This window comes from Drosophila yakuba, chromosome 3R, assembly GCF_016746365.2.
Source record: "Drosophila yakuba strain Tai18E2 chromosome 3R, Prin_Dyak_Tai18E2_2.1, whole genome shotgun sequence".
Classification (NCBI taxonomy): Eukaryota; Metazoa; Arthropoda; class Insecta; order Diptera; family Drosophilidae; genus Drosophila; species Drosophila yakuba.
This window is the reverse complement of record NC_052530.2, coordinates 12,994,938-13,007,609: the sequence shown is the minus strand read 5'-3', so window position 1 is coordinate 13,007,609 and position 12,672 is coordinate 12,994,938. Positions and strand designations below refer to the sequence as shown.

At 45.7% G+C, this 12,672-nt stretch overlaps 1 protein-coding gene across 6 annotated transcripts in view; it reads right to left on the bottom strand.

The window, feature by feature from the left end:
* LOC6536629 (homeobox protein prospero) overlaps window positions 1-12,672 on the bottom strand; it is a 75,434-nt gene that overhangs the window by 29,862 nt on the left and 32,900 nt on the right. The gene's annotated exons all lie outside the window — the stretch shown is intronic.

The window sequence follows — 12,672 nt, the reverse complement described above, 5'->3', positions numbered from 1 at the left end:
CAGATATCGCCGTTTGCTCGCCATATGGCGGTCCATAGATACGACATCCGCGCGATACTTTCGAGTGGTGGCCGGCAAGGTTTTCCCGCTGCACTTAGCCGTATAGAAGTAGGTTGCCCGGAATTCTCTGTGATTTTTCGTTGAACGGGGTACTTTCAATTAGGGGAGGGATGTGGTTGGTCATGCGTTTGTCACAACAAAAAAATGTGGAAATTATGATTAAATTTGAGGAAGTTTATTCTGCAAAACTAAACCATGAAATAGTCAAATGCTGAGTAAATGCAATTTTAAGGCTATATCAAATGATTTATAAATGTCAAAAGTTACGGCAAATCACTGTTAGCGCCAGAAATTCCGGGGTATCCTTTTGGTCTCCACGTAACTGGATGGTCTTGTCCTGCTGTCGTTTTCAGACATAAGCACATTTTGTGGTCGCTGTTTGTCGTGGCTGCGTTGTTGGCTTTTATTGTCTTTCGACGCTTGATTAGATAGCACACACTGCCGTACCGTACATTGCAGCTAGGGATACTACGGATATAGACACGAGCACGACGAGATACAGATACGGATACGTACTAGTATTCCGACCAGGCACGCAATGGAAATGGCCAGAAAATGGCCATATGTGGCCAAGTCGGCTCCCACTGCTCATTTTTCCGACTTTTGTTTGGACAGTGGTCGTTGTCGTTGTCGCTGGTCGCTGGTCGCGTTCGACTTTGAGGCTTTTCCACCTCCTTCTGCCGCCCCACGACGGGCTTTTGTCCAACCTGCAAGCCTGCACCTGCAACTGCCACCCACTATCCACCCACCTTCCACACCAGGCCACTACAACCCACTTCCCCACATTCGTGTCTAGTGCTTATCGCGCTTTTGATATCGAAAAAAAGAAAAAAAGAAAGGAAAATGGGGGAAAATGCATGCCTAACGTGTGTCCTTTTGCTTCGCCTATCTATGCAGATATCTTTCTCTGTCTCTGTGTGGGTGTATAGGAGGTGAGCAGAGAGAGGAGCTTGGGCATTAAAAACATTTTCATTGTAATCAAGCGTACTTTCTTTTATTATTATTATTTTGCCTCTCTTTCCGGCACTAACGACGCAAATTACTCAAATGTATCTGGCAGATACTTTTTGTTTTCCGCCTCGATGTCGTTCGTGTATCTATCCATCCGTTGCTACCCGTCTCTGTCTAGAGCTGCTCGTATATTATTTATTGATCGCGATAAGCGTCACGAAGCCAATTTCAAGCGTTAGCCAAATGATACTTGCCCCCATCTCTCCGCCCACAGCTCCTGCTCCTACGGCTCTTAATCGTAAGTGCTTTTTGCACTCGCTCCCAACTAATGTGAGTACAGTCCCGCCAAGCGATGAAAGTTCTATGGAAAGTAGCAGTAATACCCACTCTGAAGTCCCAGTGATTTCCCCCTAAACATCCGCTTTGGTGCGTGGCAGTAACCCCCTGTCGGTGCACTATTAACGTTGCAATCAGAGGTAGATCCGCAGAGGTAGAGCCGTGCAGCTGGCAGATGTCGGGTGCCTTTCCGCATAAGTCACCCCCTCGGACGTCTTGAAGACGCTCTGGGAAACCAACTGTCGTCGATCGTCGGCCGTTACATTTCCTTAGGGTTCAGGCTCTATGGTAGTGGTAGTAGTAGTGGCAGACTACGATGGGGGTATGGGTTTTTGGGCTGTGTCCTGGGTCTGGCGTGTGCTGCATGAGCATTGAGCGTAAACGGCGTCTCAAAGTCACCAAGTGGAACTTTAAGGCACTCGCTGCACTCACACCATCTCTAGGTTTTTCCAACTTATTTTCTGGGCCGGCTGCCGGTGGCTTTTGTAACGTATTTCTTAGCCCCGTTTTCGAAATAAGTTCAAGGAGTGGGTGTGGAGTTGGGAATGGGTTTAGGAATTAGGATAAGGTATAAACTTTGACACGCAACATCGTTTGGCTCCAAAAGCGACGCCTCCGAAACTTGCTTGAATAATTCAATTTTTCGTGTGTCCGACGCGTAATGTGTCCATTTAGCCGTGGTCATTACGAGACGCACATGAGCAGGCATAAACACTTCTTTCCTTCGCATTCCACCTACCGCCTTCCGCCACCCACCCACCTGAAGTGGGGGTTAAGTTTTCCTTGACAAAACGCCTCCTCCGCGGAGACCAGCTGGGCCATTTTGTGAGTAGGTAAAGGTAACGTAAACGTAGGTGGATGGGTGGTGCCGGTGGTTGACTTATTTTTATGACAAATGCGAGATATGTTAATGCGATAGGCTGGCGGTTATTAAGGAAATTACCCACACATGTCCGAGTCTGGCCGACGAGTCCTGCCGGCGAGTCCTTGAGCCGCGTACAAATATTTGAAGTTTCAATTTCAGCGTGAGCGCTGGCATTAATAGGATACATGGGAGAAATGACTTCATGTCATGGCTTGAGATAATTAGAGGTTGTACACAGGACTCCCTTTTAGTCTATCTTGTGCTTTATACTTTTTGTTTTTTTGTGCTTTTTACAGGGGATCCGACGGAGTAGCAAGGGGTGGGGTTGGGGTTGGGGTGACTCTGATTGCATGTCCAGAGCCTTGGACGGCACTTGGGTGTCGTTTGCCCCGCCGGAGTGACTAACCGGGGACATGGGACCCTGGGCTCCGGACACCAAAGCGGCTGAGTCATCCTCAGCTGGCCTCGCTCGCCGCACACTCTCGGGCTAAATTTGTTTAAATTCATCTGCGTATCAACAAATTGATTGCATTTAATTCAATTGAACCCATGCAAAGAGCCCAGCCAAGTGGGGGGTCACTATCGAGCAAGTTTTCGAGGCATCTCCGAGGCAAATTGACTTGAATAATGAAATTTGCTGCTAATAAAGGCGGACTGCGATTCGTTTTCGCTTTCGCTTTCGCTTTTCGTTTTTATAACAAACTGCAGCAGACTGGGAATCGAGCTGAGGCGTCGAGTCGAAAAGTCGCAATAAAATCTTGTAAAGCATAAAATTCAATTCCCATTGTTCCAGCTGGCTCCTCCTCCTTCTCAACCAGTTCGTTGTGTTTGGATTGAATGGAAAAGATTTTCTTAATCAAACAATGGCCATGTCTGTGGCGCAGAGACAATTGTTGATTTATGCATCGGAGATGAAATTCTTGGAAAACTTTAGAACCGATTTGTGGGTCGTTCTCATCGCATCGCCACTCATCTTCCTGCAACTGCATTTAATTCCTTCGTAATTGCAATGGAAACTACTTCAGCCGTAGAGGATGAGCAGGATAGGAGCCAGCGTTCTTGCGGCTGTCCACCCTCTGCGGTTGTATCCTGATCCTGGCCATCCTTGGCTCCTCGACAAGTGACAGTTTCAATTAAAAAATCGTTAGGAGCAGAGCCATCGCTTAACCCTCCTCGGACCGAGTTGAGTTGCCGCTTGGGCAAACAAAACTCAAGTAGTTGCGAGATTCATTATGATAATTTAGTTGCTGGAGAATATCCTGCCCGGCCTCTTGCCGCTTGACATTTGAAGAACCTTTGAAGGGCCGCTGGAGGAGCGCGAGCAGTGAAAGGAGGCCCAAAGGATGAGCTAACGACACTGCTGCTCCTGTTGCTCCTGCTGCGACATTAATGGAATTAAATTTGTGGAAAATGGTTTTCGCAACGCGAAGGAAAATCAAGTGGGACCTAGGGGGGAAAGGGGCAGAGGAGCCCCCCAACCACGCCGTGTGGCCCCTGGTCAGATCAAAGGGTAAGAGCAGGGTGCAGAAAGCAGAAAGCAGAAAGCACAGAGCTAAGAGCAGGGGAACACGTGCTGCCCGCTGATTTCCGAATCGAGCCGTGAATCAGACTTAACAACCACTTGCCGGCCAGTCGGCAGTAACCCCATTCCAGCAATCCATCGCCGCAGTGGCCCAACCCACTGAATCCACCTCCTCCGCTGTGGATGACGCTTCTGACAGCTCGTCAGCTGGCATCATAACTCAGCTCGCATTTGCGTCCAGTTCTTTCGGGTCCGCAAGTCAAAGGCTGCAGCACTTAATGAGTGCATCCGGTGGATGCACTACTACCCCCTGGCCTTGCATTGCTTCATTGCACTTTACATTAAAGTCGCGACATTACACAATACGAACATTAATGTTCATTAGTGTCGTCCATCGGCCCGTTCGGTTCCGTCTGTCTTAGGGGGTTGCCACTGTCCACTGTCTGTAGTCCATATCTACTGTCCATATATCCATTTCGATGTCAATGCAATGTGGATGGCGCTGTCGAAGTCCATGTCCGTGTCATAAAGGTGTCAAAGTATTGCAGCGCTTCACGCTCAATTAAGGGAGGTCACTCATCTTGGAGCGGGGAGAAATCTTCAAATTTGGGACTTGGGACTCGGAACTTGGGTCTTGGACCCTGGTAATTGAAACCCAGCGGCGTCTTGTAGCCTCTGTCTGCTGTTCCTTGCCAGGAAGTGCAGGCAACCGCCGTGACGTCTTCTCCCTTTCGCTTTTGTTTGGCTGTGGGGGCCCACCTTTGTTTGCCTTTGGTTTTGGGCCTTCTAGGCCTTTGTTTACGCTCACGATGACGATGATGGTCTTGTCTTTGACCTTTTGTCTGGCTGCGGTTCATTAAGGCAACTCGAAACCCTTTAATTGTTTCGTCTTCTTCCTGACTTTGCCAGGCCTGAGAACTTTTCGACTTAAACCAACTGTCTTCGTCACAGATTTGTGTACTGTGTTTTTTTTTTTGGGCGGGGAGGAAGCTATTTGTTACTGTCGTTGTGCTGGCCCAACGACTTCAGAATTAGTTGATTTATGAATTATGACAATGTGGACCAGGGCAGATAGTGATAATGGTAATGGTGCTGCTGCTGCTGCTGCAGACAGGCTGTCTGCAGCCTAAGCTGCCGGATATTCTAATAAAGCGGCCTCCAGCCGCAATTGCAGCGAGTGCAGATTTAACACTTCTTGTCAGAAGTTGATTGAAGCAACCCCCAGCAGACCAGTTGAGACCTCAACTTGGGCTGCATTTCGAAGAAGGAACTGGGAACTGTCCGATGCGGAACTATGAAACTAGTCCGCCATGGGAACAATGCACATATATAATAGAGTGCTCTTTGGGTGCAGCAGTCAAATTAGTGCAATCAAGTTATCTTGTGCGTATCTGTGTTGTTCTACAGCCACTTGCTGGCAATTGGATCTTTGCATCTAACACTTCAATTGTCCACTGCTGTGGTGGCGGTGGCGGTGGGAATTTGTTATGCCGAAGGAAAAACTATTTAAACAAAGGAAATTATTAAAAATTATGACCGACCCTTGGGTCTTTTCCTCCGCGCAAACCGTGTGAAAAGCGCACCCTCGCCTTTTCCTCCGCTTTCCGTGATCTCAGCGATCTGCGCTCCGCGATCGCCATGCAAATGCATAGAAATGGTTTCCTTTCGTTTGGTTCTGCTTCAAGGCGCTTTCCGGCATAGCTTTACATGAATCGGCAGTTTTGGTTCCCAGCTGGCCGACAACAAACCCGCTTTCCTCCCCCTCGCGAGGTCCTGGCTTCCTGGCCTCCTTTCCTCCTGGCCTCCTGACAAGCAATGCGTGAAGTTCTCCTCGCCGAAGTACTACGTTTTTTGGCTCTGGGTTTCCTTTTGCCGGCGAGCCTTGCAAGTAATTTTCGGAATACTTCGCCCTGACATGTCAACGCCCTAACAATTTTTCGGTGGGGTGGGGCTGGTGCGGCGAATGCAGGCAAGTTCATTGTCGCCACCCTCAGGCCGAATTCATTACGCGAATGTATCTCACAGATGCAACCCCAAAAGCCGCCCCCAAATGTTGCCAAGAAAGGCTGGCAAAAAGTCTTGAAAGGCACTGCACAAGAACAAGGAGGCGGCATCCAAAGGAGCCGTGCCTCACTGGGTGGGTATTTCGAGCAGCAACTTGTGGCAATGCAACCAGAAGACAACCCACACTGCAGGACTTCTCGAACAGAAGGGTGGCTTCTGGCAAGGACATTCGAGGTCTGAGTGCAGCAGCATTGCCCAGTCCAAGAAGTACTTTATTCAATACCCTAACTGGTAGCGAGGTATTACGTACTAAGCATCTTAAGTTGTAAAAATACATTTTGGGAAATATGAAATATCTCTTTTAGTTCTCAAGCCAATAAATGTTAAATAAAATAATCTGAATATAAAGCAACTACTCATTATAGTAGACTAACTTATTATATACTCTTTTTAAAACTTGGTAGGTATCTTTAAAAATAAAATCAAAAGTGTATACACGACTTCTGAATAGCTTAGCACTCCCATCTTATCAACCGCTGTGTCTAAACGCATTTCATTTTGGGCTGTCGGGCTGGAGAGTCTCAAGTCCTGAGACGTCAGACAAAAAAAAATTAAAAAGTGCATAATATGAATCTATAATACATAATAATAAAGCTTAAAAGCAGCACGCCATCTCGAGAGGAACGGGGGAGGGGGCCATCAGGATCCTTGGCAGGATGGCAAATAAAAAAGGGTTGGTCCTGCCAACGTCCTGGGCGAACAACAAGAAATGCAAACAGAAAATAAAATTTTCGTTGAAAAGAAATTAAAAATCTGCAAGATTTGCATTTTGACTCAGACCCCCGACCATAAGTAATATTATATATGTATAATATTTCTCTCAAATTTTTCGCCCCCCATCCGTGGCGGGAAAAAACTTTTGAGTGTTCACCTCAAAGTGCAGTGGCGTGGACAGTGAGAGAGAACCTTGGGTGGCAGGAGGATTGAGGATGGAGGATTGAGTATTCAGGATGAAGGATGGAAGGATGGACTGAGGACTAAGGATTTGGCTGGTTAAGCTGGACGGGCTCTAATGATGCTGCTGGTGCTTTGATGGCTGAGCATTCTCATTCTTTCTCAGGCTGCGTTCTTGCCTCAGTTTGGTTCAATTTTAATTAATGAGCACACAATTCGCCGCATAATTTGCATTTCATATCTGTCTTCCCCCGCCCCCATCACCCATCGCCCCTCGTTGGCCCCTTTTTTACAGCTCGGCCTTGCCATTATCTGGGCATAATGCCAACGGACTGCGACTTGGACCCGCTTAATTAAAGGCTGCCTCTGCCTCCGCCTGCGACTTCCACCTGGCTTGGAGCTTGGAGCTGCGAGCTTGGAGCTCTTTATCTCCGCGGGCATAGAATAAACACAATATGCAAAGTTTTTCCACTGCCATTGAGGCGCGGCCCATTGAAACGGGGCGCCAGAAGAAAATTCGAGCAAAGAAAAAGTGCAATTCATTTATTTGCGTTTCCTTCTACAGTTCTTCACTCCGGGCTCTTTGGCCGGTTTCAGTGCGCTCTGCCTTCTGCCTTCTGCCTTCTGTTTTCTCCTCTCCTCTCCACTTCTCGTTTCTTTTTTTTTTTGGCCAGTTCACGGCAAGGAGTCCATCGTCCTGCCTTCATTCATATTTATGCGCTTTGTGGAAGGCAGCTGGCTGCTTGCAGCTCCTGCGACTTCTTCTTCTCCTTGTCTCAGCCCCCATTCCTCAGTCCCCAAGCCAGACTCCACCTCCCCTCCCTCCCCTTGCTCCTGTGTGCAATGCACTTGTCAAAGCTTAATTGAAGGCAAGATTGCAGTCTGACTCGCTGACTCTGGGCCACTATTCCTTTCGAGAGTGTGTGTGTGTGGCCCTGTGTGTGTGTGAATGCGGCATATTTTCCCAGCGACTTGGCAAAAGTCGCTGCAACGTTGCTCAAACAAAGTGAAAGCCAAAGAAAAGAAATTACGCGTGCCCAGTCCCAGATGCTGCAAGTGGGGTATATACGACTTCAGAATCATTTCAAAGTTTGTTTAACTAATAACTAATAACAGCAAAAGGGCAGTATATTAAAAGGGAGTTAAGAATTATTACGAAATATTTTTTCGGAATCGAACGTCGGCGAGTGCAGACGTGTTTCTTTCAAGCTACGAATAGCAAGTTCTAAAAACTACAACAGTATAGTGAAAGTTAAACACAAAGTGTAAAGTGCAGTTTGCACAACTAACAATTATTGACTATAGTAATTATTTACTAAAATAAATAATTATTCCATATTGTTCTGGTAATTGTTATATGTGGACTTAGAACAATGAATCAAAACGACATACGTTCTCAGCGACAACGTGAACAAGACGAGCGCCGGCTCTCTTTACAACGCAACAATGCATACTTTTCTTTCGTCTCACCGCAAATCGGTGATCGAGCACCCTCACCTTCAACTAACTCGAAACTTTTGCCCTCAGAGAACGACAGACCGCGTTCTTGCTCTCCCTCTCTGCCTGCTTCGGCTCACAAGTCGTGGAGCGAAGAGACCGCCTCTCCTACCCCGCTCCTCTCGCAGCGCCAAACGACCGTCCCGGGTAACTGTAACACTGCAATAACGAGTGCAGTGACCTCACTGGCAACTGTCACTGCTACCACAACAACAACTTCGTCAGCGGCCCAACTAATTATCGCTGTGCCAGCTGTAAATAATTCAGCAGCACTGACCGTTTGCAACAACAATAATGCACGCAAAGAAGAATCAAAACAAAAGCAGAAGCCGATTTCGACTGTGCAGACTGGCATGGATCGCTACATCCAAATCAAGAGAAAGCTCAGCCCTCATAACAATAAGGCAGGTAATCAACCCAAAATCAATCGAACCAACAACGGCAATGAAAACTCTGCAGTAAACAATTCAAACCGATATGCTATCTTGGCTGATTCTGCGACTGAACAACCCAACGAAAAAACGGTAGGGGAACCAAAAAAGACCAGGCCTCCACCAATTTTCATACGAGAACAAAGTACAAATGCACTTGTAAATAAACTCGTTGCTTTGATTGGTGACAGCAAATTCCACATTATCCCACTTAAAAAAGGAAATATTCATGAAATAAAACTACAGATCCAAACAGAAGCAGACCACCGCATAGTGACTAAATACCTAAATGATGCTGGTAAAAACTACTACACATACCAATTAAAAAGTTGCAAAGGGCTACAGGTTGTACTTAAGGGCATTGAAGCAACAGTGACACCAGCTGAGATAATTGAGGCTCTGAAGGCCAAAAACTTTTCTGCAAAGACAGCTATTAATATTTTAAACAAAGACAAAGTTCCGCAGCCACTATTCAAAATAGAACTCGAACCAGAGCTCCAGGCACTAAAGAAAAACGAAGTGCACCCAATATACAATTTACAGTACTTGCTACATCGGAGGATCACCGTGGAGGAGCCGCACAAACGTATCAATCCAGTTCAATGTACTAATTGCCAAGAATACGGCCACACCAAGGCATACTGCACCCTTAAGTCCGTATGTGTTGTCTGTAGCGAACCTCATACTACCGCAAACTGCCCCAAAAACAAGGACGATAAGTCTGTGAAGAAATGCAGTAACTGCGGGGAAAAACATACTGCAAACTACAGAGGCTGTGTGGTGTACAAAGAATTGAAGAGCCGCCTAAACAAACGTATTGCCACAGCACATACATACAACAAAGTCAATTTCTACTCTCCGCAACCGATTTTTCAACCACCCCTAACTGTCCCAAGCACTACTCCAACAATTTCTTTCGCTAGCGCCCTAAAATCCGGACTAGAAGTGCCCGCCCCACCGACAAGAACTGCTCATTCCGAACATACACCGACAAACATCCAACAAACACAACAAAGTGGCATCGAAGCTATGATGCTATCCCTACAGCAAAGCATGAAAGACTTTATGACGTTCATGCAAAATACTTTGCAAGAGCTCATGAAAAACCAAAATATCCTGATTCAACTTCTTGTATCTTCAAAATCCCCATAATGGCTTCCCTACGGATATCTCTGTGGAACGCAAATGGCGTTTCACGGCATACACAAGAGCTCACACAGTTCATTTACGAAAAAAACATCGACGTAATGCTACTATCAGAAACGCACCTCACAAATAAAAACAATTTTCATATACCAGGATACTTGTTCTATGGTACAAATCATCCAGATGGTAAAGCTCATGGAGGCACTGGAATACTCATCAGAAATCGCATAAAACACCACCACTTAAACAATTTTGACAAAAACTACTTACAATCTACGTCCATAGCCTTACAACTCAACAATGGTTCAACGACTCTAGCCGCAGTCTACTGCCCACCGCGCTTTCCAATCTCTGAGGATCAATTCATGGAATTCTTTAACACACTAGGTGACAGGTTCATCGCAGCGGGTGACTATAACGCCAAGCACACCCATTGGGGATCTCGACTTGTGACGCCAAAGGGTAAGCAATTGTACAATGCGCTTACGAAGCCAGAAAACAAGCTAGACTATGTATCCCCGGGTAAGCCTACATACTGGCCAGCAGACCCAAGAAAAATCCCAGACCTGATCGATTTTGCAATTACTAAACATGTCCCCCGCAACATGGTCACCGCCGAAGCACTAGCAGATTTATCCTCAGACCACTCACCTGTTTTTCTAAATATGCTAACTCGCCCCCACATCGTCGACCCACCGTATAGACTCACAAATTTTAGAACAAACTGGCCAAGGTATCAAAAGTATGTCTGTTCACACATAGAACTAACGACGGCATTATCTACAAAGGAGGATATAGACAAGTCAACGGAAACTCTTGGAAACATTTTAGTTTCGGCTGCAAAGGCTTCAACCCCGCCAGTGACGTATGCAAAACCAAACTACATCAAAACTAATCGCGAAATCGAGCGACTGGTATTAGATAAACGACGCCTACGAAGGGATTGGCAGTCTAATAGATCACCAATTACAAAGCACATGCTTAAGATAGCCACACGCAGGCTTACCAATGCTCTCAAACAAGAGGAAAAAAACAGCCAACGTTCATATATCGAGCAACTCTCTCCCACCAGCACTAAGTACCCTCTTTGGAGAGCTCACAGAAACCTAAAGACTCCAATAGCGCCAATTATGCCACTACGAAGTCCCTCTGGCACCTGGTTTCGAAGTGATGAAGAAAGAGCCAGTGCTTTCGCTGACCATTTACAAAATGTATTCCGACCAAATCCCTCTACCAACACATTTATTCTCCCTCCTTTAATAGCAGCCAATCTAGATCCTCAAGAACCCATTGAATTCCGACCATGTGAACTAGCAAAGGTTATCAAAGAGCAACTGAACCCAAGAAAATCGCCTGGCTACGACCTAATAACTCCAAGAATGCTCATTGAACTCCCAAAGTGTGCTATTCTTCACATCTGCCTGTTGTTCAACGCAATCGCCAAGCTTGGATACTTCCCTCAAAAATGGAAAAAGTCGACCATAGTAATGATTCCAAAGCCAGGAAAAGATAAAACGCAGCCATCATCATATAGACCGATAAGCTTACTAACATGTCTTTCAAAGCTGTTTGAAAAAATGCTACTCCTTCGGATTAGCCCTCATCTTAGAATAAACAACACACTTCCAACACATCAATTTGGCTTTAGAGAAAAACATGGAACCATCGAACAGGTCAATCGAATCACGTCAGAAATTCGCACTGCTTTTGAACATCGAGAATACTGCACAGCCATTTTTCTAGACGTCGCGCAGGCATTTGACAGAGTGTGGCTCGATGGACTTTTGTTTAAAATAATCAAGCTGTTGCCCCAAAACACACATAAGCTACTGAAGTCATACCTATATAACAGAGTGTTCGCAATAAGATGCGATACAAGCACTTCACGCGATTGCGCAATCGAAGCTGGAGTGCCGCAAGGCAGTGTACTGGGTCCAATCTTATACACCCTGTATACGGCGGATTTCCCCATAGACTACAATCTAACAACCTCCACGTTCGCTGATGATACCGCGATACTCAGTCGCTCCAAATGCCCAATAAAAGCCACCGCACTCCTATCCCGACACTTAACATCTGTAGAACGATGGCTTGCCGACTGGAGAATTTCAATAAATGTTCAAAAATGCAAGCAGGTTACCTTTACCTTAAACAAACAAACATGCCCACCACTGGTCTTGAATAACATATGCATTCCACAAGCCGACGAGGTAACATATCTGGGTGTTCATCTGGACAGGCGGCTCACTTGGCGCAAACATATAGAAGCCAAATCGATACATCTTAAACTTAAAGCAAGGAACCTCCACTGGCTCATAAATGCTCGCTCTCCACTTAGTCTGGAGTTCAAAGTTCTTCTATACAACTCCGTCTTAAAACCTATCTGGACTTATGGCTCCGAGCTGTGGGGCAACGCATCCAGAAGTAACATAGACATTATTCAGCGAGCACAGTCAAGAATTCTGAGAATTATCACTGGAGCGCCGTGGTACCTTCGGAACGAAAACATACACAGAGACCTAAAAATCAAATTAGTAATCGAAGTAATAGCTGAGAAAAAAACGAAGTATAACGAAAAGCTGACCACCCATACAAATCCCCTCGCAAGAAAACTAATCCGAGTATGCAGTCAAAGCCGGCTGCACCGCAACGACCTCCCAGCCCAGCAATAAACTTATTAGGGCATTAATGAAAAAACTATCACTAAGTGAAAGTTAATTAAGTTAGATTAAGATTTGAACACTTATTGTTAGTCTCTTAACACAAAGGGAAGATTCAATAAATAATAAAAAAGCAAAAAAAAAAAAAAAAAAAAAAAGAATATTAAAATACGTATGATTGCTTACAGTAAGTTCAACACATAGAAAACATAGATGTCAACATAAGGTGCTTTTAATAGAACGTGA